This window comes from Sphaeramia orbicularis, chromosome 11 (genome assembly GCF_902148855.1).
Source record: "Sphaeramia orbicularis chromosome 11, fSphaOr1.1, whole genome shotgun sequence".
In the NCBI taxonomy this organism is placed as follows: domain Eukaryota; kingdom Metazoa; phylum Chordata; class Actinopteri; order Kurtiformes; family Apogonidae; genus Sphaeramia; species Sphaeramia orbicularis.
This window is the reverse complement of record NC_043967.1, coordinates 8,070,009-8,096,218: the sequence shown is the minus strand read 5'-3', so window position 1 is coordinate 8,096,218 and position 26,210 is coordinate 8,070,009.

Genomic DNA, 26,210 nt, shown 5'->3' with positions numbered 1-26,210 from the left:
AAGACAGAAGTGGCACTGTACAATACTGTTATTTAACTGAACAATCAGAAACATTATTAGAGATCTGTTCATGGAAACCAAAATAATTCCAGAAGACTCAGATTAAAAATGAAGCCCTAAGACCTTTTGTAATGTGCTCACTGAACTGCTTTGTTATTATGGTTATTATATGTTGTGTGGTGATAGTTACAAATAAGGGTCAGGCAAAAGCTAAAATAATGAGGACAAAGAGAGAAAATGTAAAAATAGAAACAGCAGTTTTACTGTCATTTGGACATGAACACTGGTCTCTTGTGTAAGCCCTGAATCTTTGGTGTACCACTGCATCCATTTCCAACTGCCTTCTTCTATGCCTTCACCTCACCTATGTCATCAACATCTGGCATCTCAAAAGTTTCATTGACTTCTAACAGGCTAGTCTTCACATTGAAACATGTAGCTTAGGAATACATAATGTGCAGAAAACTGACCTATGACACCCGGGAGTTATTTGGGAGTGAGAATTGGCTCCACTGGGACATGGGAACCATGGAGGACTGCTGGTATTCAGTAAATATGTTCGACGAGATCCAGGCTTATTATCCAGAGCATATTGGATGGAAAGACAGATTACTGTAATGCACTTGTAGGAGCACAACAAGCATGCTCAGTTTTGCTTGAGCTGAATGGCATATTCAGCAAATGGACCTTGTCATCCCTCTGCTTGTCATTGCTTGTTTTCTTTTGCTCCATTTTCCAAATGATCAAAACATAGACAAAGTAGAGTTTTTAGAAATAGAATAAACAAGTTTGCATCCACACACTCGCTATAGTGGGTGAATGTAGGTGTGCAACACTGTGTGTTCCATCAGTCAGCGTTCTTCAGAACACAGCTCCACCCCCAACAATTCCATGGAAAGTAAAAAGTCCTACCTATCAACCAAGATTTTTTTCAGAGAAAGTTCAGGGTTGAGGGAAAATATTTTACCTGGGTAATTTTGGTGGAAATGCACTGAGGTTTTTCAAAGTTCCTGGCAAAGTAAAAGTTTTTAGAAATGTTCCTATGGTGGAAGGGGGCTCTTGTTAGTTCTCTGTCATATCTTTCCATTTCTTGTCAAGGGCAAAGAAAGATTTGAGGTAGTTATTTATGAAAGGTTTAGGAAAAGACTGGATGTAATTTGTGTTGACTCAGCTTCAGAGGGAGTGTCCAGGATGTGGAGAAAGCCATCAGGTCAAATACATGATCCATGTTTGTGGACAAGAGGTAGAGGTAGGGCCTGGAGAGAAACCATTAAACCTTTAGCCTTAGCATCTGCCACTGGCATCAAATGGAAAAACTTAAAGTTATGTATGACGTTTGTCACCAATTTTTCATCAAATCTGTGAAACCCAACTCATAGCCTAAGTATCATGTATTAATCTTTCTGTGATTACGTACCTGAATTTCTTCCTTTATGGTGAACAATTTCGAAGTGTACTTCACCATAAACAAACCCTTTGTTTACAAACAGAGCCGGTAGGTCACTTTGGCATTTTTGGAAATTTGTTGTGACGTGCATTGTGGGAAGCAGAGCTCCACGTAGCCACTGTAGCAAGAGGCAATGAAGCCATTTCGTTGTTTGTTGCCACTGTGGCCATGATGCAGCTGTGTGGCCGAGTGACCCACTCTGTTTGTGCTCTGTTTGTAAACACATTTAGTGTTTATGGTTGATTCAGGTGTGTAATCACGGAAAGATTTATGGATTCATGATACTTAGGCTATGACTCTGGTTTTACAGATTTGATGAAAAATTGGTGACGAAAGTCTTACACAGCTTTAAAAAAATAAATAAATAAATAAAACAACAAGTGAGTTGTTTATATTTTGGTATAATCTTTTGGATTAATCTGGCACAGAAATACATTAATTCCTAATCCAAGCCCCGTCCCATCGGCCTATCCCATCTCCCTTGTTCCCCCTACCTTTTGCTTGCTCCTCTCTTTTTATACCCTCCCTCTCTCACCACGCTTTGCAGCAACCAAATGCTTTTAATTCATCCAGGAGGGGTTGGGGTGTTCAGGGGGGTTAGTTAGAGGCACTCGTTCAGAGCAGCTTTGAGCCTCTGCCAAGCTCTCATTCGCATTGTGCTGCTTACAGCTGGGCTTGCCCTCCTTCCCCTCTCTCTCCCTCTTTTCCTCTGTTCTTCATCTCCTTTTCTCTTTTCTTTTCTCTTTTTGTGTGCATTGCTGTCTGCTTTTTTTTTTTATCTTTTCTTTTTTTTTTTGGGTGGTTTGTGCTAAGGGGGAATTGGGGAGAAGAAGGGGGTCACTTATCATGGGGCCAACTATCAGGGTTTCCGTCCCCTGTGCGCAGACACACACATACACATACACATACACACAAAGAAACACTCATGTACATACACATACACACAAACACACACCAGTGGCAATAAACACTGGGGAGGCAGAGGGAATGGTGGAGGAGAGAAACAGAAGGGGGGGAGGAAGGAGGTGAAAGGGGCACCATGGCACACTTTGACAAGGCAGCCTCACAGCTCTACTTTCTTTCTTTCTTTAAATCCCCTAGGATTTAAAGAAAGAAAGGATTCTAGGATTCTAGGATTTTAGGGACATACGCTGGCACTGTAAGATTTGAGGGAAAAGTAATCAAAAAATCTTCTAAAGTCAGACATAAACTAAGACACACAGTCCGCAAAAGACATGATCAATGGATGAAACAGAGAGAGAAAGAATAAAAGTGGTAGTTTCAGAGATAGGAAGCATGAGTGCTGCAGAAGAAAAGACAGATAGAGAGAAAAGAGGGAGACAGATGAAATGAGAGAGATAAAGAGGGGCAAAACGAGACAGGCAGGCAGCAGAGAAGCTCCAATAAAGGCGGAGATCAGATAACAGTGTCTCTGAGGACTTCCAAATGTCCTTTTATCTCAGCGAGAAACGCCAATATTAAAAACCAGACAGAGATAGCGCATCGTCATTTGCTGCCTTTACGAAGTAGCACGTTATTATTGTAAATTGGATCAGAAAATGCTCATTGAGGCTCATCTCCAACACACTTAGTGACTAAAGTTTCCTCTTCCGATGCCTCATTGTGATGTTGTGACAGCATATTGTAGTGGCTCAAAAACCTCTAAAGGAAAGAAGAGTGACACATTCGCTGGGTAAAAACCACACACTTAGTCAGGGTTTTACTGACTCATCCTGTGGGTTGTTTCTCTCATCAGGTTATCCCACAGTATCAGGTGCATGCTTGGATGCCAGATGTCAGCTACAAATGTGAAAGATACACTTAGGTCTGCATAGAAAGAATTAAGGTCAACATGGGGCAACTTGGGGGACACTTGATGAAGTTTTACAGCAAAAGTTTCTGCAAGTATAAGTTCATTCAACACAGAAAGAATCTGTGAAGAATTCACTGTTATGTTATCCCAGGTTCATCAAGTCAAAGTCCTGCCATGTATTGGTTCCAACCTGTTCACTGAACCAGCCCATTTTGATTAGCACAACTCCTCATCCAGGTGGATGGGATAATTAGTGGAATCACCTGTGTTCAGTGAACAGACTGGAACCAATACATGGCAGGACTTTGACTTGATAAACCTGGGATTACCCACCTCTGGACATGGCTATTTCTTGATGTGAGTATTTTGTGTTATAAATAGTAAGAGGAATGGAGCAAACATACCTACATACAAATATCGAAGTTGTTTAACAGCATGATTTTGCCCACTCCAACCAACAAAGAAACTGTTACCATCAAATAAGGATATGACAAAAATTTCAGACCTGAACTGTCAATATAGTGTTATCATAATTTTTTTAATGGGTGGAATAAAGAATAGCATTGTCAGTCTGATTCATCAACTATTTTTACGTCATAAAGTGTTCACACCATGTAGTTAACAAACTTTTTCATTTAGTGACCTTTAGTTTGTTTAATTAGCATTATGACCTTTGACCTTTGGCCACCAAAACATAATCAGGCTGTTCTTTAGATTTTACTTTCTTTACGGTAGAGAATCCTGAGGTCATAGTGATCTTGAACTACAAATACTTTGTTACCTTACTTAAATAGAAATTTTGGTTATCTATACTTTACTGGAGTAATTATTTTTCAGTCGACTTTTTACTTCTACTCCTAACATGCAATTATCTGTACTTTCTATTCCTTACATTTTAAAAATAGCCTTGTTACTCCTATTTCATTTCAGCTTCTCACTGTTCAAATTTAAAAAATAAATATCCAGATAAATCACACCATCCGGATAGAGTGAATTTGATTGTGGTTGGATGAGAAGTGTAAACATATACCATTCCAACACCCTATTGGTTTGTATGCGATCCATCGCACCTGCACAACACAAGTCACATCACACTCCAACAAGGACATAGCAGACATATGTAGCCTAGTATGAAGATGTCCGTGGCAGAGACTCAAGAGAACTCGGGAGAAATGTCCCAACCACTCTACTGTATATAGACAACCATACAAGGGTAATTGTTACTAAGTCTGCCCTGGGTACACCAATTTTCTTGTCCAGTTTTGTTATCTTACATCTGTTGCCCTCACAGATTCCTGCTGCCAAGCTTGGATGTACATTCCAGTAAAGGTTATTGATAATATGCCTCTGATGTTTGACTTTTTGCACCATTACAGTACTTACATTCAACTACATCATATCCTCCGCTCCATGAAACACATGTTAATGCTCAGTAGTACACATATATGTTTCTTAAGTACATTTGCATTGGACCAAAATGCGTTCATTTTCAATGGACATATATGCAGCTGAAACTGGTAGTTTAGTGCAACCCAAATTTTTCAATATTAACATTTTAATATTACATTATAGTCATTATGGCCTTTAGAAAAATGTTTTTTGGGGAGGAGGGGTAGTGCACTATAGGCTCCTGTGGCGTGGCCTATACTTTAAGTAGTTTTGAAACCTGTACTTTTACTTGAGTAAAAAGCTTGAGTTGATACTTCAACTTCTACAAAGTCTTTTTAAACTGTAGTATCTATACTTCTACCCAAGTAATGAATGTGAATACTTTGACACCTCTGGTTCAAAGTGAATATTAATACCAACTTCTGCCACATCAAGTCACTCCTGAGATATGACCTTTTAAAAGTGATGGGGACCTACTGATGACCAACTGGCAGATTGTGGAGGTTTTAGAAAATGACAAGAGCCTGTACTAGTCCAAGTCACTGCAACTAGTAGCATAAACTCATATGAACCTGGTGAGACTGAAGTTTTCATATTCTTGCCATCTTTATCACTTTTCACAGAAAACTAAAAAGCAACCACTTGTGTATGTTTAAAAAATGGTAACATGCTGTAGGCAACAAGATGACGGAAGCTTTGTCATACCAACTTATCAAACCTTTAATTAAAGAAATTCACACAAGCTGATATGAAACACACAATGTGCCTCTGCCAAAGTAAAAAAAAAAAAAAAAAGAAGAAAAAAAATCACAATTTAATTTGAATAACAAATGAATCCTTTTAGTGGGAGTGCTGCATTTTTCTCTAACATGTGTGGATAGTGATCTGACTTCCAATGGGATCAGAGTGTTTGGTGACAATTTGAAGAGAAGGCAGTTGATTGTGCATGTTGTGGGTGCAGTTTACACTGAACATACATGCACTAGTGTGAAGATCTAATGGCCTTAGTTTTAGTGTGAACACCTTGACAGTCTAGTTTATACCTGAACCACATTTGAATAATTTCATGCACCATCCACTGCCACCCGAACACAGTATCTCAGCAACAACTTGACAGAATGCCTTTAAATGAGGCACAAGCATTCACATGGACTAAATTACAACCTGAATGTGATTTAAGTGAATGCATTGGCACTGTGGTGGGGGCAATTGTTATCACTGTTGCCTCACAGCGAGTAAACTCTAGCAAGTTGGGGCCTTTCTGTGTGGAGTTTATATGTTCATGTTACATAGGTTCTGTAGGACATGCACATGCTAGTGATTCAACATTTTTAATGAATGGTGTTTTTTCTCAATATACCAGCCCTATAACAAACTGGCAACATATCCAGGGCATACCCTACCATCACCCAACTTCGGCATTGACCCCAAAACTTCTGTGACCTTCCAGCAGATTAAGAGGTTCTGAATGAAGAGAATTAGTAAATGATGATGCAGCGATAATGGATGCATTTCCCTGTTGCTTATTTTGTGCAAAATACCCAGTGATCCTCTGTAGTGGACCCACTACTCTGTCATGATCTGGAATTCTGTCAGGATCCTTGGGAAAGGTTGCTGTCACATCTGTGATGCACCATTAATGCTGAAAAGTACATTAGGATTTTGGAGCAACATATGCTGTCCTTAAGACAACTTTTCAAGGGATGTCAAAACCATATAATGCACACATAACAAAAGCCTGAGTGATTAAGAAGATGATGCAAGTCCTGGACTGACCTGATGCAATCCCCACTTGTCCCCAGTATAGAATGTGTGGAACATCTTGAAACACAGATAGGAAAAACTGACAACAAAATATACTACTAATCATTATTTTGAGTTTTTATTTTGATTTAACACACTCCCCCAACGTTTTTTAGGGCCATATAAGTGTGAGTATCTGTCCGCTATAATTGACAGCATGGACAAAAATGTTACCTAAAGAGTAAACAGAACAGAGTTGCACATGTACTCCAGTGACTCATCACAGAGTGTTTTAGCTGGTGTAATGCATTGTCACTATTATGTCCCTCACAAAAGGAAATTCTTGTGCGACATTCCGGCACTTTGCATACGTAACAACCCAGAGACCTTTTCAGCCTCATAAAACCAACACACTCACATGCTTTTCACTGCATAGAGGGAGGCCAGTCAAACAATGTGCTCAGGATGTAGTCAGCAGTAACACACATATGTAAATTTGGCTCAGCTTAGCTCAGAGCAATTTGGCCCTCCTCTACTTTACTCTCAATCCCAGCCCCTGTTAAAGCACAGGAGGAAACATGACCGTGCCGTGACTCCTTCAGGCTTACACTTTGCCGTAATCGCCTGGGAAAACAGGAAATTGCGGTCTTGGAAAATGTAATGTTTATACTTGGGTCACATTTACACGAGACCCTCCCCCACCCTCCAGCCTCCTTTTATGATTTGATTTTTCTTCTTCTCCTTCTTCTTGATCCGTCTTTACTTTTGTGATTGTTTTTTGACACCTCTATTTAATTACTGTCTATAAATGACTTTACTAACAACTGCACAAAAGCTGCGGTGGAAGAAAACTGAGAAAACACACTAACCTTGATAACCACAGTTAACACAAAAGCAGCATTGGCAGAGAATACCAAATCCTTCTAGCCATAAATGAGTTAAAAACACACTTATATACAGACAAATCCAGATAAATAAAGCTCAACACTCCAAGGAGGCTGAAATTTTCATTTGTTGTGGGAACAAAGCTCATCTTCACCATCATATTTATCATCTTCTCGAGTTTCAGGCTTTTAGGAGAGGTTTCAACTCCCATGGCCAGAGCTGGCACACATCCAGTCATGTGTTCACTCTGCTTCTCTGACACTCCACCCTTCACTCTTCACTTCATCAATTACCAGAGCCTGTCTATAGTCTTTGAAAATGACAGAGGAACACTCCAGATTCTACTCTTACTTATTTTTACTCCTCTATGTGATTCTGTATTTCTTTGGATCGTTAAATACACACATTAACTTGTTTGATCATACACTTTAACCATGATCCACTCTTTCCATGCAACCTTAAGCCTAGTCTCGTGTTAGGGTTAAGACAAAAAAATGAACCAAGATTAGGATTGTCTGCTTTCCTCTATCTTTCATATTTCATTCACTAGACCTTTTTTCACTGGACCATTTGAGCCAAGTCAAATATTGCATATTGATGGCATATTGGTCTTTCGCTTACTCTTTTACCATCTAACCAGGGGTACAGGATTCTGCAGTTTAATGAGGTTAGACTGAAGCACACTTTCTGTGCCATTCAATCCTGAATCAAAGTATGGAGCTTAATTTCAGATTAAATGCATGTTACAGGGCTTAAATATTGTCTATGGTTTCAATTTGTTTGAGTTAGTGTTTTGTCCTTTTTGGGAAATTCCTGTTCACAGATTCTGTACACACAGGTATGAAACGCCTTACATACACTGAGATGTAACTGAGAGCATTCACCAAATAAATAACATCTACTGCAATGATGACAAATTAACAGATCATATCAGTTTTGTTTTCGGGCACTACACGGCAATAGACCTACATCATGGTGCAACATGTAGTGACATCTCTGCCCCTCCCCCAGCTGTGTCAGCCCTGCAGCAGCCCCCCTCCTTTGATCTCCCAGCACTCTGCCCAAGTCCTCCACACCTCCCTCCCTACAGTATTCAGCTCACCATCACCCCCACCCCGCAATACTCCTCCCAACCCCCCATCGATACCCCATGACACACTACCCCCTGCTTGCCCTTCACACCTCTTCAGGTGTGTCAGCTCAGGAGGGTAAAGACCAGGTAGGCTACAGGACCAGACAGCCTTAGTTCCAGGCTCCTCAGGTCCTGCTCAGTCCAGCTGACTGGGATCATTGGACATCTGTTCAGCCTGAGCCTGAAACTGGAGAGGGTGCCATGCCTCTGGAAGACGTTCTGCGTGGTACCTGTACTAAAGACCCCACATCCCAAGGACCCTAGCTGCTACAGGCTGGTGGCTTTAACATCCCATCCTATGAAGGCTCTGGAGTGGCTGGCCCTTGCAAACCTCCGCCCCCTGGTGAGTTTGTCCATGGACCCACTGCAGTTTGCATACCAGCCTGACATTGTAGTGGACATGACATCTTCCTCCTTCATCAAGCTCTCTCCCACCTAAAGTCAACTGGGAGCTCTGTTCAAGTCCTCTTCCTGGGCCTTAGCAGTGCTTTTAACACCATAAGGACATCCTGAGGGACAAGCTGGAGCTTTCAGGGGTTTACCATCACTTCACATACTGGATTGTGGATTACCTCACCAACCGCCCACAGTATGTGAGGACCCGAGACTGTGTGTCAGACACTGTTCTCTGCAGTGTGAGGGCCCCCCAGAGAATGGTGCTGGTGCCGCTCCTCTTCACTCTCTACACTGCTGACTTTTCCTACCTGTCACTCACCTGCCACCTACAGAAGTTCTCTGACGACTCTGCCATCGTTGGCGTCATCACAGATGGGGATGACCAGTCATACAGAGGACTTCTCCAGGACTTTGTGGACTGGTGCCAGCAAAACCACCTCCTGATCAATGCCAGTAAGACCAAGGAGCTGGTTGTGGACTTTCCTCAGCACCCCCACACCCCCCATCACCAGTGAACATCCAGAGAAGGAACACTGAGACGGTGGCATCTTATAAGTACCTAGGTGTTAAACCATAAACTGGACTGGACTGATAACACCACTGCACTTTTTAAAAAAGGTCAGAGCAGACTCTATCTGCTCAGGAGGCTGAGGTCCTTTGGGGTTCGGGGGGCACTCCTGAAGACCTTATATGACTCTGTTGTGGCCTCTGCCATCTTCTACGGTGTGGTCTGCTGGTTGAGCAATAAGAAGACAGGAAGAGGCTGGACAAACTGATTCAGAAGGCCAGCTCTGTTCTGGGATGCCCTCCGGAACTTGTGGAGGAGGTGGGGGAGAGGAGGTTGACAGCCAAGCTGTCCTCCATGATGGACAAAGACTCCCACCCCCTCCAACACACACTCACTGCACTAAGGAGCTCCATTAGTGACAGGATGATTCACCCAAAGTGTGTGAAGTAGAGGTATCACAGGTCTTTACTTCCTGCAGCTGTAAGGCTCCACAACAGAAACTGCTCCAAATAATTCTGTGCAATAAGCTATGGAATAATCAGTGCAATAAACTGTGCAATAAACCAGCATGCGCACAACTGTAAATTGTATATAGCTTTTTTGATTTTTGATTTGTCTTTATTTTTGATTTTGTACTTCTTTTGCTCTTGTGAGCTTTTGTACTTTTGCTGCTGTAAACCTGGAATTTCCCCTTGTGGGACTAATAAAGGCATATCTTATCTTATCTTATCTTATCTTATCTTATCTTATCTTATCTTATCTTATCTTAACTTTTGACAAAGACAATCAGGCGTCATTCACACAATGCTGGGTTATATATCTTGGTTCTTTGTTTTTTCTCTTTAGTTTGATAAAGTTTTGTATTGAATGTGTTACCTTTTTTGTGATGCTGCTGAAGTACAACTAAAATTTCACACATAAATCGACAGTTAACTAGAACATTTGACTGTTAACCTTTGGCTACCAAATTCTAATCAGGGTGTTGTTGAGGTCTCACATTCATTGGAATTAACAGATCTGGGTCCATAGTGATCTTGACCTGTAACCTTTGGCCACCAAATTTTCATTACATCCTCTGGTCAAAGTGAACCATGCCAAATGTCAAACTTTGGAACATTTTGTCTCAACCCATTCTCAAGACATGGCATTAAATGTAATGGGGACCTACTTGACAGACCAAACAACAGTTTTAGGAAATTACATGATCCAGTAACAAACAAGACTGATAACTGCATTGTCACTACAATGAGTAACATGGACCTATTTAAACTCAGACCAAAGCATTCAATCTCCTCTTACTTTTTTTATACATGTAAATATTAAATGAATGGCATACAGAGGGAAGACACTGTTAACCCTAACCCTTCCAAATGAAGTATAACCTGCATTCTACCACTTCTGATGTAACCCAAGCCCTAATCCTAAAAGCATGGATGTTAAGAGGTTAATTGTTTTGCTTGTGTTGTAACCCATATGTCTGCCCGTGTCTCACTCCTACCTGAAACACTACCTGTACCACTTTCTGATCCCTACCATCAATCATATCGCTCACTTCCTCTCTATATATTTTACTTTGGCCTCAAGCCCTTACTCCCCATTTCATGGATCATAGACCTCCTACATACTTCCAGGTACTGTTGCTTGTATGTTCATATGCATATTTGCGTGAAGGATGAGATGAAGTGTAATTTGATCCCTAGTTCGTTCTCCTTGAAAGGCTGCAAATGGCAGTGAGGTGAACACACCTGGAGCCTTGCGGCACTGCGTACACACGCACATATTCACAAAAAAGCACACTCCCTCTGTTTTCCCAAGCCTGCCTTATTTTTTCAAGCCCTGGAGTTAAGGAGTAAACCTCTTTGGTGTCTTTTTTACAGGGTTGTGAGGTGTTGACAGTTGCACATTATGAGACAAATTGAGGCCCAGAGCTGGTGCATTTCCAAACCTTGTAGATGGATGTCACATCACTCTCAGATCTCATCTGGATGGAATCTTAGACTTTTTGGAAAAACCTCTCTGCAGTGGTTGCAGTTTGGTGGAATGACAAATGAGGAACGTGAAACAAAAAACTTCCAAATGATTTTTCACTGCTTTTATGGGTTTACCTAAAAGTAACCCCAACCCTCTGCTGCCCTCCCTCACCACCCAAATGCTAACCTGAAATCCTGAAATTGACCTGGTAAAATGGTTAACTTCATCAGGCACTGCTACACAAAGTCTATTTACAGTCTTGTGAAACTCGTGGAATTGTTGTCAAATGGAATCTATTAACCGTAACTACAGTGCAGCTGTCTATCTGGAAAAAAAAAAAAAAAATTTAAATCAACAGAAACTTATTTCCTGAAAAAAAAATTTTTTTGCTCTGTTTTTCTGAGTTTACGAGATACTGTTTTCTGAAAAAAAAAAAAAAAAATTGCTCGGTTTTTCTGAGTTTATGAGATACTGTTTTCTGGAAAAAAAATTAATTTGCTCTGTTTTTCTGAGTTTAGGAGATACTGTTTTCTTTAAAAAAATTAATTTTCTCTGTTTTTCTGAGTTTACGAGATACTTTTTCCTGAAAAAAATTAAATTCGTCTCTGTTTCTCTGTGTCAGTGGGACAGTGGTCCCTGATCCAGGCAGTAGCTGCTTGTACCTGTGCCGCTGAAAAGCCTTCAGGGGTGCGTGAAGTTTTTTCCGTTCTCGTAACCGGTTCCGTTTACAGATCATGGAACTAGTTTCGTTTCCAGAACTCAGAACCAAGCTGTGCTCCGACCTCCAAGCCCCGCTTCGAGCACGGATCAAGCCCTCCAAGTGCAGCAGTGTGGAGGCCGGACAGGAGCCAGAGCTCAGAGCCTGTAGCCCTGCTTCCTGACAGGACACGACGCAGTGATGGGAGTTGGCATTAATGAAGTCAAATAAAATGACATTCACCAGCATTAAAGAAAATATAAACAGCAGAAGAGTGCAAATGTGTATTAATTTATTTGTCGGACCTGATGGAAAGCATTAGTCAGAACTAGATCCATGGAGGAGCGGCTTGGTGTACCGGTTCTCCCCCCGATAGCTTTCCATCAGGTCCAGGTGGAAAGCTATCCGCTCCCTGGTGTGCAAGCCGGACTGGAGCAGGTGGACGGAGCAGCTCAACTCGACAGAACACCGGCGCTCGGAGCCTGTAGCCCAGCTTCCTGACAGGACACGACGCGGTGATGGGAGTTGGCATTAATGACTACTACTACTACTAGGACTCCTGCGATGAGGCGGGTGTCCCGTCCCGGTGCATTGAGCCGACCAGGTGAACCAGTGTTTTCCATCGCTGGCGGTCTTGTGCCAGCTGCTCTGTGTCCTCCATGGTAACTCCATGCTGTTGGAGGTCGCCTGCAATGACGTCGAGCCATCGGGTGCAGGGCTTGCCTCGTGGTCGTTTCCAGTCTGCGGCCTTTGGGTCAAACTGAAGGATGGTTCTTGTTGGATGGTCAGGAAGGAGGCGGAGGACATGACCAAACCAGCAGGTGCGATGTTGCGCTGCCAGGCTGGATGCTTTGGGCTGGCATGTGCGGGCTCGAAGCACCTCATTGGAAACCCGCTGGGGCCACCTGATGTTTTTGATGGTTCTGAGAGCCCTGCTATCAAAGCCATCTATTCTGGCAACCACAGTCTTGTTTAAGGTCCATGTTTCCGAGCCATAGAGCAGGATGGAGAGGACGGCAGAGTTGTAAATTCGGAGCTTCGTCCTGCGTGAGATGGTCTGGTGCTGCCAGAGTCGTTTCCAGAGAGACTGCAGAGCTGATGCTGCCAGGGCTCTTCTGCGGGTAATCTCTGGTTTCAGGTCCCCGTTGTATGTCACCATGGACCCCAGATACACAAAGCTCTTGACAGGTTCTACAATGTCATTACCAAGCTGCAAGGGAGGTGGATCCGGCCCATCACCGACATGCATGAGCTTGGTTTTTGTCCAGTTCACTTGGAGGCCAAGCTTCTCTGCCTCTTCACTGTATATGCCCAGAGCATCTCTCAGCTGACTGTAGGATGTGCTGAGCAGGATGGTGTCATCAGCATACTCCAGGTCCTGGCATTAATGAAGTCAAATAAAATGACATTCACCAGCATTAAAGAAAATATAAACAGCAGAAGAGTGCAAATGTGTATTCATTTATTTGTCAGACCTGATGGAAAGCATTAGTCAGAACTAGATCCGTGGAGGAGCGTCTTGGTGTCCCAGTTCACCCCCCCACCCCCATAGCTTTCCACCTGGACCTGATGGAAAGCTGTCCGGGGGTGGGGGGGTGAACCGGGACACCAAGACGCATATTTTCTTTAATGCTGGCGAATGTCATTTTATTTGACTTCATTAATGCCAACTCCCATCACCGCGGTCGTGCCCTCCAGGAAGCCGGGCTACAGGCTCCGAGCACCAGTGTGCTTGAAGGGCTTGGTCTGTGCACGAAGCTGGGCTTGCAGGTCGGAGCAGCTTGGTTCTGATTTCTGTAAATGAAACTAGTTCCATGACCCATAATCAGAACCGGTTACGAGAACAGAAACAACTTCACGCTCCCGTGAGAGGCTTTCAGCAGCACAGATAGAAGGAGCTCCTGCCTTTTTTTCAGAAAACAGTATCTCGTAGACTCAGAAAAACAGAGCAAATGTTTTGTTTTTTTTTGTTTTTTTCCAGAAAACTGTATCTCGTAAATCAGAAAAACAGCATTTTTTTTTTTTTTTTCCAGAAAACAGTATCTCATAAACTCAGAAAAACAGAGCAAATTTGTTTTTTTTTTCAGAAAGCAATATCTCGTAAACTCAGAAAAACAGAGCAGTTTTATTTTATTTTTTTCCAGAAAACAGTATCTCATAAACTCAGAAAAACCAAGCAAAAAATTTTTTTTTTCAGGAAACAGTATCTCGTAAATTCAGAAAAATAGAGCCAAATGTAATGTTTTTCAGAAAACAGTATCTCATTAATTCAGAAAAACAGCGCCGATTTTTTTTTAAACTTATTTTTTCTCATAATAACAAGGTAATTATCTCGTTAATTCAGAAAAACAGAGCCGAATTTAATTTTTTGTGTGAATTCAACACGCTTCCGCAGAAACTCTAAGCTGTCAGACCTTTCAATCTGAACACAATGTGGCAGATAAAAAAGATTCTATTCGACCTGAGATCAAACAAACAGAGCAAAATTTGAAGATAAACCAAAAGATCACTTATTAATGGGTCCAATGAGTTGTGGGGAAAAAATTATTGACTTTTGAGTTGTTGTTTTTTTCAATTCAAGTCTGTGGTAGTCAGCGCTTTTTGGAGCCAATTGGAGCAAATCCTAGTGGTGGTCGGTGGTATAACAACTACAACAGGGGAATTCAGTTAAAATCACAAGCAGTCCATTATGTCAGCCCTCCTTTCCAGCTGAGGACTGAACAATTAAAAATGCAGGTTTTGCAAGATTAAAGCTTTAAGAAATTTGCACATTTTGAATGGGGATAGGGGTTACCTGTCAAACCTGAACACAGGTATCCTGATGTGAGCTCAAAAAGACCAGAAACAAAATGTCCAGTGGAATGCATAATGTTACCAGTGTTACCACACAGATATAAGTTAATAAATAGTTAATTTAGTACATAGTTTAGGACCCCAATTGTGTTAGTTGTCAGCCTCACTATGCCTGTTAAAAGTCTCTCATAACAATAGAAGAAATGCCAAAGGGTTCGAGGTCTAGATGAAACCTTCTTGCAGTCCAGATTTGGCCCAAAGTTCACCATTCAGGGATCCCTGAACCATAAGATACTTAGCTTCATTTGTGTGCCAAGGTCCTTGGTCCTTGTTGACTGTTATACTGACTATTTTATTCTGTCTGCAATTGTTTTATCTGTGTTTTCTTACTGAGACCAATGCATCGTCATTTCATTTTGCAGTACATCTATGGTATAATGTTTAAATGACAAATAAAGAATCAGAATCTCAATTTGATAACAGAAACCTCTGATAGTCCGATGAGTGCAGTTCATTTAACACAACTACAGAAGAGGTGTCGGTCAGGAACTCTGAATGAATTACTCTAGCTCTAAATCAAAGCTTACATGTTCAATGGATGGCACTCAGCTATCAGTCAAAGCAGCCATGTCACATTATGCAAAACTTATATCTTAATAAAATCTAAACAGATGAGCTATATTTTAAAAAAAAAAATCATCCTGTCATGAAAAGAGAATTATTCGCTTTCTGTAACAAACTGTAAATATGTTTATTTCTGCTATAAAGTTGGATGTTTTATCATGGAGGTCTATGGGGATTGACAGTTGAAGAAGTGCTTTTTTTATGTTGGTTTTTCAGCCTCAAAGGTTGCCTGTGTGTAAAATATAATAAGTGACTAACTCATTAACTACTAATTACCTTGAATACCAACACTTTCCTAACAAATGTTTTAAAATTGGAAATTCATTTAAGGCAAGTCCTTATTGATGGTTGATGGTTGATGGTGTTACATTCTAGAAATCAGACAAACCAAGATATTGGTTAGGTGTAGGTATTGGTATAGATATTGTATAAAAAGATGCCAATCAAGAGAATGAATGAATTCTACATTTCATGCACAAATATATTCAGATACAGCTTGTACACTGTAATGGATTATAATTACATTTAGTTTCAAGGCCAAGAGGTGATTGCTTTGAGAAAGCAAGGGAAGCTGAACTTCCCCTAAACTTTCAGAAAAAGAATGGGCAGAATTGTACTGTTACAAAAGAGATACGAATTACATTTACATTAAGATTGCGTAAGCATGTGCTTAATTTTATGGCTATGTCATTCTGGTCATCTGTTTATCGTTAGCTTTCCAATGTGAATTCCCCAATACATTCTTGTATCAACAGCCTACACTGTTGAATTCCCCACTGACATTGAGTGTCAATAGGTTGTCTATGAGGCAGCACCAAACTTTTTTTTTCACTGCAGGGAAGCATGGGGATCTTTGGCTAAATGCATAAAATCATCCCACCCAAAACCCTCCCACTTACGTTCAGCGTCTCTGGGGGTGAATAGGTCCATAGGCGGGCCAGGACACTGGACTTTGGCCATCGGATTGGATGAACTGTTCGAAAGAGTAGGTATTTGTCCCAAAGGCTGAACCCGTTTTGACTGACAGTGACATTGAAAGATACTGGCATTGGAGCATGTTGGAGCTCCGTCCCATGTGGATATCAGTAGAAGAGAGGTCGTTTGCCAGCCGAAGAGAAAAATGGTCAAGTCATACACCTGCAAGTGTGTGTTGCTGTGGTTTTATTGTATAGATGCAGCATAACAGCCTCAATTAAGCATTCCTTTTATTTTTAATTGCTTTACTATAATAAAACAAGATTTTTGATGGAACTGTAAGATAAGCTTCCCCTGTTTTAAAGACCAGCAGCCGTCACTGGTAAGGCCGGACCTCCCCAAATCCTATGAGAGAGAGAAGCTAAACATAGAGACAGGGAGGTATTAGTAAAGCTGAGAGGAGCCATGAGAAGAAAACTAAATTTGCAAACCTTTTGCCATAGCAAAATCTCCGGAATTTATTTTCAGAGAAATCCTGCTGCAGTAGCGCTCCCCATGGCTGAAGTGAGGGGTGCCTGGGTACATGGCGGTCAGGTGATCCCATCAGATTTGCATATAAATGCAGAGAAATTTTTAGCATTGGTGGCAGGGGGACAAACAGGGGTTAATTGGTCACACTGTGTTGGTTTACCCAGCAGGCCTTGATTTAGTCTGTGGTGCAGGGTAAAGCTATCATTAGGAACTCACCAGGCTCACCGCCGCTACACACTGATACCAAGCATGGTGCAGAAGAGCTACTCATATGATGAAACTTTGTTTAGCTACCTCATCTCATCACAGTCCGAGTCCACTGTCTCTTTCAGTTTCACTTTATGAAATACTGTATCTAACTATTTATTGTGTATTTTGTATATTGAGTATTATTTGTTGATTCCTTGGTTCAGACTCCTCCACAGTCAAAGCCTCTATGTAACATTTCTCTCTGCAGTTCTCTCTTCTTCATACATGGTGTGTCATTGCTGTTTTCCATCTATCATAGTATTTCTTGAATTAATTTAGTCAACACTGCAGTCCCCTTATTGGTCCACACATTCAGACAATTATGTACCTAATCTGTTCCCTTTGCTCTTACATTACATGGACAAAAGTACTGGCACAGACAGAATTCAAGTGTTTCATTGCTAACGATGGGCTGTGTTACAAAATCACAATGACAGATGTCAAAATATAGTTTTAAATTGCAATACATGTTTTTATTGTGTCGTAAGGGTAAATTTTGTTTATGTAGTCATCTACACTTATAACTTTTTCAGAGTCAGTTTTTTTTTTTTTTTACTTAATTTTGCTCAATATAATTTAAAAAAAGTCACTATCATAATTTTATGATAATAGTATTTCTAATCAGTGAGGGAGTCCTACAAGATGTGACATTTCCCAAAATTTTTGACTATACAATGCCAATGATAACCTGAAGAGAAACAGAAAGAAAGGAGCTTGACTATTTCGTGTTATAGTCTTAGCTCTGACTTAATCACTCAAATGGACAGATCTCTTAACATCCAACAGATCTTGGTGTTTTAGCATTAGGGTTAAGGTGCCATGAAAAGAAGGGATGTTAAAAGGTTCAAATCTGGAACTACTAATAATATGCACATACTGTCCATCTCCATGATCCAACTCCTAATACTCATAGAAAAGTGATAGATGGAAATGTTCTTTTATTGATTTATTGACAATTCAGGTAAAATTTGTAACACAATTGCTTGAACTCATGCATTCCCTTCAAAAAGTGAGACATGGGACAAAGAATGTAGAATACCTTATCACTTCATTAACTAGTTTTCAGAGTTTGTTCAGCAACACCCTGCTTCTCAGACTTTCACACCACTGACCTTGTACCGATTTCCTTTATATAGAACTTTTGCGAAGACGAAAATAATATACCCAAAAAATAAAACAGATTACTCATTTGGAGGCCTTTACGAACCTACAGTCGATACGATCTCTACAGTTGACACGGACTTGTTCCTTTTATATTAAGTTAGTCTATTTATAGCCAGAGCCTACATTTTGTTGCAGTTGCACATTTAATTAGCTGTGTGTGTATGTGTGTGTGTTCTGAAGGAGATGGAAGAGGAGTAGTCGGCTGTTTCCTTCCCCTTTAGCACCTCTCTGCCTTTGTCTTGCATTTTAAGAGGGGCTCAACCTCATTGTCGACAGTAAACGCTTCAAAAGGGACCTACCATGGCTGTCCAACTCTCTCACACACACACCCACACAATCTCAAATGGCGTAATTAGAATTTAAATAGAAGTGTACAGTATTGTGCACTGGTGAGTAAAGTGCATCATCCATTAGTGACGACATCCTTAGGTCTACTTTAAATAACCCTACGCTCTGCCTCCCTCGCTCATTCTCCCTTTTTGGCTTTGTTTGCTGATGACAGCACAACAATGAGGAAATGATCACAATTCTTTATTCAGAGGGGGTTTCTTCCTTCCACTTTGCCCACTTAATATTAGATTGCATAAAAAATAATTAACCTGGCCTGCATAGTGAAATTAAAGAGCAGTCTCTCTGGAAATAAGCCAGGTTGAAAAAACAGTGGTTTATAGCAAATACATCAATTGCGCCTTCATTTCCACTCCCTCAGGGGTGGCTGTGGCTCAGGAGGAAGAGCAGTTGATCCAATAACTAGAGGGTTGGCAGTTTGAATACTGCTCTGTCCCAGTCATGTGCCATTGTGTCCTTGGGCAAGACACTTCACCCACCTTGCCTTCAGTGTCACTCACACTGGTGTATAAATGTGAATGAATGTTTTGTGGTCAGGGAGGCCGTTGGCACAGAGTGGCAGCAATGTTTCCGTCAGTCTTCCCCACGGCAACTGTGACTGCAGATGTAGCTTACCATCACCAGCGTGTGTGTGACTGTGGAGTGAATGAATAATGGATTCAGTGTAAGCGCTTTGAGTGCCTAGAAGAGAAAAGCACTGTATAAATCCAGTCCATTATTATTATTTCCAATAATTTTTCATTTATTGTTCTTTCAATATCAAAGCAATTTTACAGTTAAAACCAGCTGAATCTTTTTTCCTCTCTGTTGTATTCTACAGTTTTCCTTTCACACATTCAGTGTATTTACAGTTCAAGGGCAAATGTTTTACATCAATAGAGATCACACAGCTGTCTTTAACTACAAATGAAAAAGACCATTTCTAGTTTTTTATCCTAAACCAAAAACAGATTTAGGGTATATGCCTCTATCTAAAAGGATAATTGCAGGGAATAACATCAATGTTTGCACAATATGCTCCAGATTCTGATCATTTGTTAAAACACAGACATGTGTGAGTGAGACTTGAAAGAAAGTCGGCTTCTACGTGACAACTTGGCTCTTCACCACTGACATTCTGTAGCTAAAATAATGTTAGGGACAGGAAAAAGCTGTTTTGTTATCTTGTCAAAGCACAGGACAGTATAACAATGGCCGAACATGCCCACTACTAAAGGAAATATTTTATACGCAAATTGGGGTTTGATAGATATTCGCTGACCAGCAGTTGAGACTATGCCTTTGACACTTCAAAGCGATCGGGTTTCCTCACAAATTTATTTCCAGTTCCTTTCTGCAATGAGTTTTTAGTGGTGTGGGCTTGGCTGAGGGTGAAAGGGAAGGAAAGGGAGATTTCACACAGAGGGAAGGACAAATGTATGTGCACAAACACACAAACACACACACACACACACACACACACAGAGAGCGAGAGAGAGAGAGAGAGAGAGAGAGAGAGAGAGAGAGAGAGAGAGAGAGAGCGAAGACAAAGTGCATGCACTTCAAACAAATGGGACTTCATCAGTGTACATCAGTAATGGTTCCATGCTGTCCCAACAGTCCTAATCATTTCCAGAGGGAGACATGGCTCTCAGAGCTCTTTGCTGTTCAAGCTACAGCCTCTGTTGCAAGCGTACCTTGTATAAATCAAACAATGGGCTGCATGCAAGAATCACTCACACTAACTCATTTATTTTAAATGTCACATATGAGTGATGTAGGAGAACCTACACTGCATTCACCAATTTTCTTTCAGGTGCGCTCACATTTTACAGGTGGTCCAGGCCTGTTGAGGAGCCTGTTCTCACTCCCAAGTCATTACACTGTGACCCTTGGCATCTGTTTTCAACAGCTGGGTACCACCATGGCACCACTTTTTGATGTGTAAGGCACCTGATGGAAGTGAGTGTAAAGGCGAAGACACACCAACCTGACTGGACGTCATCGGGCAGTCTGGTGAGGTTGGTGACATCAGTCTGGTTGGTGTGTTCTCTGCGACTGGCCGCCATTAATGCCGTTGCCAGTCTTTTCGGCTGATTCAACATGTGTAATTGGCCTCTACCCGTCGTTCAGTCAGACCAATCTGATTGGTGGAGGGATAGCCCTTGGCTATTGAATCAGTGAACAAGAAGTTTACATGTGAATACAGCTATGCCAAGGTACTTCACACTATTATTGTCTTCTGTAATAGGCCATTAACTGCTCATATCATATCTGAATGAGTGCCAGTCAGTGTTGCCTATGGACTTCATTCATTCCATGAAGTGAACACTGATAGTATTGTTAGCATAGTGTGCTTTCTCCTCAGTTTTCGCCTGCGACATCTTTCTTCTTCCACAAGAAGAAGCCAGAGAGCTGACAACACCAGTATCCTCTTATTACTAGCCATCCGTTCAACAAGTACAAATACAACAATCCTTATGGACTACTCAACACCCTCTGCTGACAACAATGACTGATGACAACGAGCTCTGTGCTTAGAGAGATGTTCCGTGATTTTCCAGTTTTACGTTTTGTGCAAGTGCAGAACGTACGCTGAAGTCGGTAGTCAATTTGATGTGTTCTTCACACTTTCTTGACCCTGTCGGCGAGATGGGAGCTGACTGATTTGTCAGGCTACCTTTTCTGGTGACGATTGGCAGTCGGGTTGGTGTGTCTTCGCCTTAAGTCTTTAGATGTGGGAAACTCACAACATAGGCCAAATGATGTAAAAACTTTAGGTGTTTATGACAGAACACTAAAGAAACAGGTGAGTTTATGTCCTGTTCCATGTCATACAGCATTTATTTTTTTGCATTTGTACTATTTTTCTTTCTAATAGTAGCCAGTCCCCTGACCCTTTTTCAAAGACTAACCAAGGCTAGTCATAAAAGACTAAACCTGCACCAGTCCATACCTATGACATCGTTCCAACCACTTTTGGACTACCTTGTGTGTCACAAGAATGACACCCTTCCCATGTTCCCATAAACAATACTCTATCTGTGCAGCAAAATTTGAAGCCCTGACCAAGCATCAGTATGGGACTGGTAGGGAGTGACAGTGTGTATCTTGTAGGAATCATAATTTAGTTTTGATTTAAGTGAATGTTACAAGGTTGTCAAACAACCTGAAAATTGTTTTAGGTTTGAACCCCTGAATTTGATCATATACAGGGTGGGGAAGCAAAATTTACAATGAACATTTAGTTGCTTTTTCTCAGCAGGCACTACGTCAATTGTTTTGAAACCAAACATATATTGATGTCATAATCATACCTAACACTATTATCCATACCTTTTCAGAAACTTTTGCCCATATGAGTAATCAGGAAAGCAAACGTCAAAGAGTGTGTGATTTGCTGAATGTACTCGTCACACCAAAGGAGATTTCAAAAATAGTTGGAGTGTCCATAAAGACTGTTTATAATGGAAAGAAGAGAATGACTATAAGCAAAACTATTACGAGAAAGTCTGGAAGATACTATTAAAGAAGAATGGGAGAAGTTGACACCTGAATATTTGAGGAACACTTGCACAAGTTTCAGGAAGCGTGTGAAGGCAGTTATTGAGAAAAAAGGAGGACACATAGAATAAAAACATTTTCTATTATGTAAATTTTCTTGTGGCAAATAAATTCTCATGACTTTCAATAAACTAATTGGTCATACACTGTCTTTCAATCCCTGCCTCAAAATATTGTAAATTTTGCTTCCCCACCCTGTACAATTATTTCAGACAGTTCAGTCTGCCAAAACGTTTATCTAACATGTTTTTCTGCAGATCTTCATACATTGTGGCATGAGTAATTTTTGTTCATTTCTTGAATTAATTCTGTAAACATCCTAATTTCCATAATGGGAAACACATGCAAGGATTTGCTAAATCTGTTTCCTCTGTGTTCTTCCTTTTATTGGCATTCCAACTATTTCAACTCTCCTAAGTGTAAAAATATTTTTTGTGATATTTCAATTTTTTTTGTTTTACTTTCACAGTGAAAATTCTAATGAAAAACACTGGATGGAAATACACCTGTTGTAAATTTCATTCTGCTAGCAGAGATATGTGAAGGACAAATTGAAAGACAGGCACTGCTCTGTTTTTTTTTTCCTGTATTTCATATTTTAAATTCAAAATTGAGCTTTCAGGATCACAAACTACTCCTCCTGCACACATTGTATACATTCAGGTATTGCAGGATGCCATGTATAAACATAATCCTGAGTGACAAGATATTAACCCTATTGAAGATCAGGTCAAACAAAGATCAGTGGAGACCCTTGTTCAAGATGGGCCTCATTCTTGCCACCAGCTGCTCTGTGAGTTCCGAACAAAGTATTGCAGGTTTGCCTTGAAAAGAAGAAAAAATCTTATCTGAAGTGAACCAACTGAAGCCAAGATGTCCTCTTCTTTATGTCTAAAGCAAACTGTGTTTGTTGTTCCTGGCAAAGTTAATGTAGTGTGAAAATCCAAACAGAATGATTGTATCTTGAATCAAATGAAGCTGAAAATGTCCAGGTGCTGTAGATACAAAAAAAGTCATCAGGCGGGTCAGTGTAGGCTGCAACAAAGAATGTGATCATGTTTGTGCACCTGTGGAAAATCTTTTGTAAACAGCATTGTGTCTTCTTAATTTTAAATAAAAAAAGACAGAAAGAGTGGGAAGTCTTCTCACTTTTATTTTTTTTATAAGCAGTCTGTTGAAAAGCAGGGAGGTAGGCGCAGGGGAGTTCTGGCTAGATTCATTGCCATCAGGGGAGTTTGTGCAGCTCCAGAAGCAGCGTATTGAAGTACTTAACTTTGTGCACACAATGTGGGTTCTTACCATTGTGAACACACAAAAGGTACATCCAGTATACAATAGGAAGTATGTGATTTGGCTCCTACTGAAGTCTGCTTCCTAACTGGAGGACAGGCAGATATGAGTGTGATCCAAAACAGAAATAAACAGGAGATTTTTGTCTCCCTCTCCAGATAACAAGGATAAATGGATGGATTGTTTCTCCGACACAAATGGACAGATTTGAGAGTGGGGAGACCATGTGTGGTGACAGTTGGTCCCATCATGTGACACCCTCTTGGCAGACCAGTGGGATCTGTGCGTGTTGGTTGGCCGAGGTTGTCATCGCTAGGGTCACGTCTGATTGGATAGCGGTCAACGGCACGGCCACACCCACTCTGTGGTGAAGCTAATCTCTAGGTAGCAGGTTCATGAGAAAGAAGCAGTGTGTGAGTGAGATAGGATGATGAGTGTTCGGTCACAGAAACGCTGCCAGTTCAGTTTGGTTTCAGTGGAAACTGCTCCCACACACAGCCACACCAAGAATACAGTGTCTTCCAAACCCCTTTGCTGTTGCTATCTCCTCCTCTTCTCTCACTCTGTTTACACACACAGCAGTGATGAAACAACTCCATTGTGAGAAATAATCTGCAACACAGATTCCCTGTGATCATTTTTGTCATTTTTCAATGACCTTACACCGCAGACATCTGACAGATGATGAACTTCCATGACATAAAACTAATGCAGTTTAAGAGCCATTACCGTGACTTCCTTGTGGTGTTCCAGCACGTCACACAATTTGTGGTTACAGCTTCATCGCCTCAATGATCATGACAAAAAACAGTTCTTGCCAGTAAATTATTAGGTTAGGTTGTGGAAACAGCTCTGTAAGCAGCAGAGGCAGAATTCATGTTGCCCTATGACATTAGACATCTTGGCAGGAAAGGAGTAAGTGATTGTAATCAGCTGATGGTCAAGGTGATGTACCACTCTGACAGGAAAGAAATACAATGTCTTGGTCAGCTTGGTTTCAGGGAATACAAGAGAAAAATAGACCTTTTTGTTAAGATGCAGATTTTGTGTTGTTTCATCTTTCATGCTGCTTTTGTTGTTTCAGATTACACTCATTTGATTTATTTAATTTTTAATGTTTGGTGTTTTCATTTTGTTATATCTTTTGCTTTACATTCTTTTTATCTTGTTGCATCATACACATAGTTATTGCCATGGGCATTTTTAGTCTATTTTTGGGGGTGCTGAAGCACCCCTAAATTGATTCCCAGCACCCCTAAAATATTTTAAGGTTGCTGAAATTTTTCTTTTTTCTTGTTTACTTTATGTCCATTCTTAACAAGCTAGAAAAATGTCAAAACCATATACAGTGCATGGTTGAAACGTAATACTTTAACAACAAAAATACAGCACCCCCCCCAACCCACCTTGTCTCAAAAATGGTTTGATCCACCTCCTCCCTCCCCCCTTTCCCCGACTCAGACGCTGGGCTCCACCTGTATAGAGCAGTGCGCACAGGCGCTGCCTTCTAGAGTTGGGATGCAGTACTAGTGTAAGTACGTGGTTTAAAGCAGGACATGTGACAAATTTCTTTCTACTACCACTTAATACCAACACATTATTATCATCACCAGTCCCTAGTTTTGCTGCACTTGAAACGTAGATCACTGTTTATGCTGTTAGGTGGGACTTAGCTAATGTTTTTTCTAGCTAGGAAATGTTCCATGTGGTTCAGTCCACCTCTGTCCTCTGGATAACTGGATAACTGACTGGATGTCCATTAACTCCTATTGTGTGTGTGTGTGTGTGTGTGTGTGTGTGTGTGTGTGTGTGTGTGTGTGTGTGTGTGTGTGTGTGTGTGTGTGTGCTCGCGCGTGCAGACTGCATGCCTCATCATGAACATACAGTTGTTTGTTGTTTTCTTTTTTCTAATATCATATCATCAGGTAAGAGTGTAAGATCAACTTGTGTAACCTTATTTTCCACAGCAACCACATAATCTATTACAATGATGTGGTAAATTGGATAAATGTACCAGTTTATATCTCTTATTAGATATAAACACATTGTTTGGTTATTTGCCTTTTGGCTTAAGCTTAAAGAGAATGAGGGGAGCAGAGAGACACTGAACATATACACTGGTCTACAGTTTTTTAGAAATTATCTGCCTCAGATTAAATATGCTAAATGTTATGTATTTTAATCAGACTAATTAGAAAACAAATGACAAAAGTGCTGGTTTGCTGATGTTTTGACGGTATATGATAAAGTGTTTTTCCACATATATTTTGGTTTATGTACATTTATACAACAGATTTATAAATGTTCCACTGATAGAACCTGCAAGGTGAATGTACTGTCATGTGCAGACAGTGTTTGGAAGTAGAATTCCTCTGGAGTTAAACCAATTCTCTCGTATCTGTATATGTTGAGGAGCTGCTTTATCCAAATGGAGGATTGTCTTCCACCAGAAATTAGGGTGAGGGTATATTTCCTTTAAGATTCCAATCCATTCCTCTTTTACTGTGGCTCAGCATTTAAATAAATTTTACCAAATTTGATGGTTTAGTCACAGAGTTTCTCATACTCAAAAAATGTTATGCTTTTCTTTCACAAATATGGGAACGATGGTCCGAAATTGCATTAAAATGTACAAAACAGTAAAATTTCTCTTGCCTGGCGAGGCAGCACTCTGGGTGCTCAGCACCCCTAAACCTCGGATCCTAGAATCGCCCCTGGTTATCGCTTTGATATGCCTTTTACCTCCTGTTTCTGTTTCACCTTGTCTCTTTT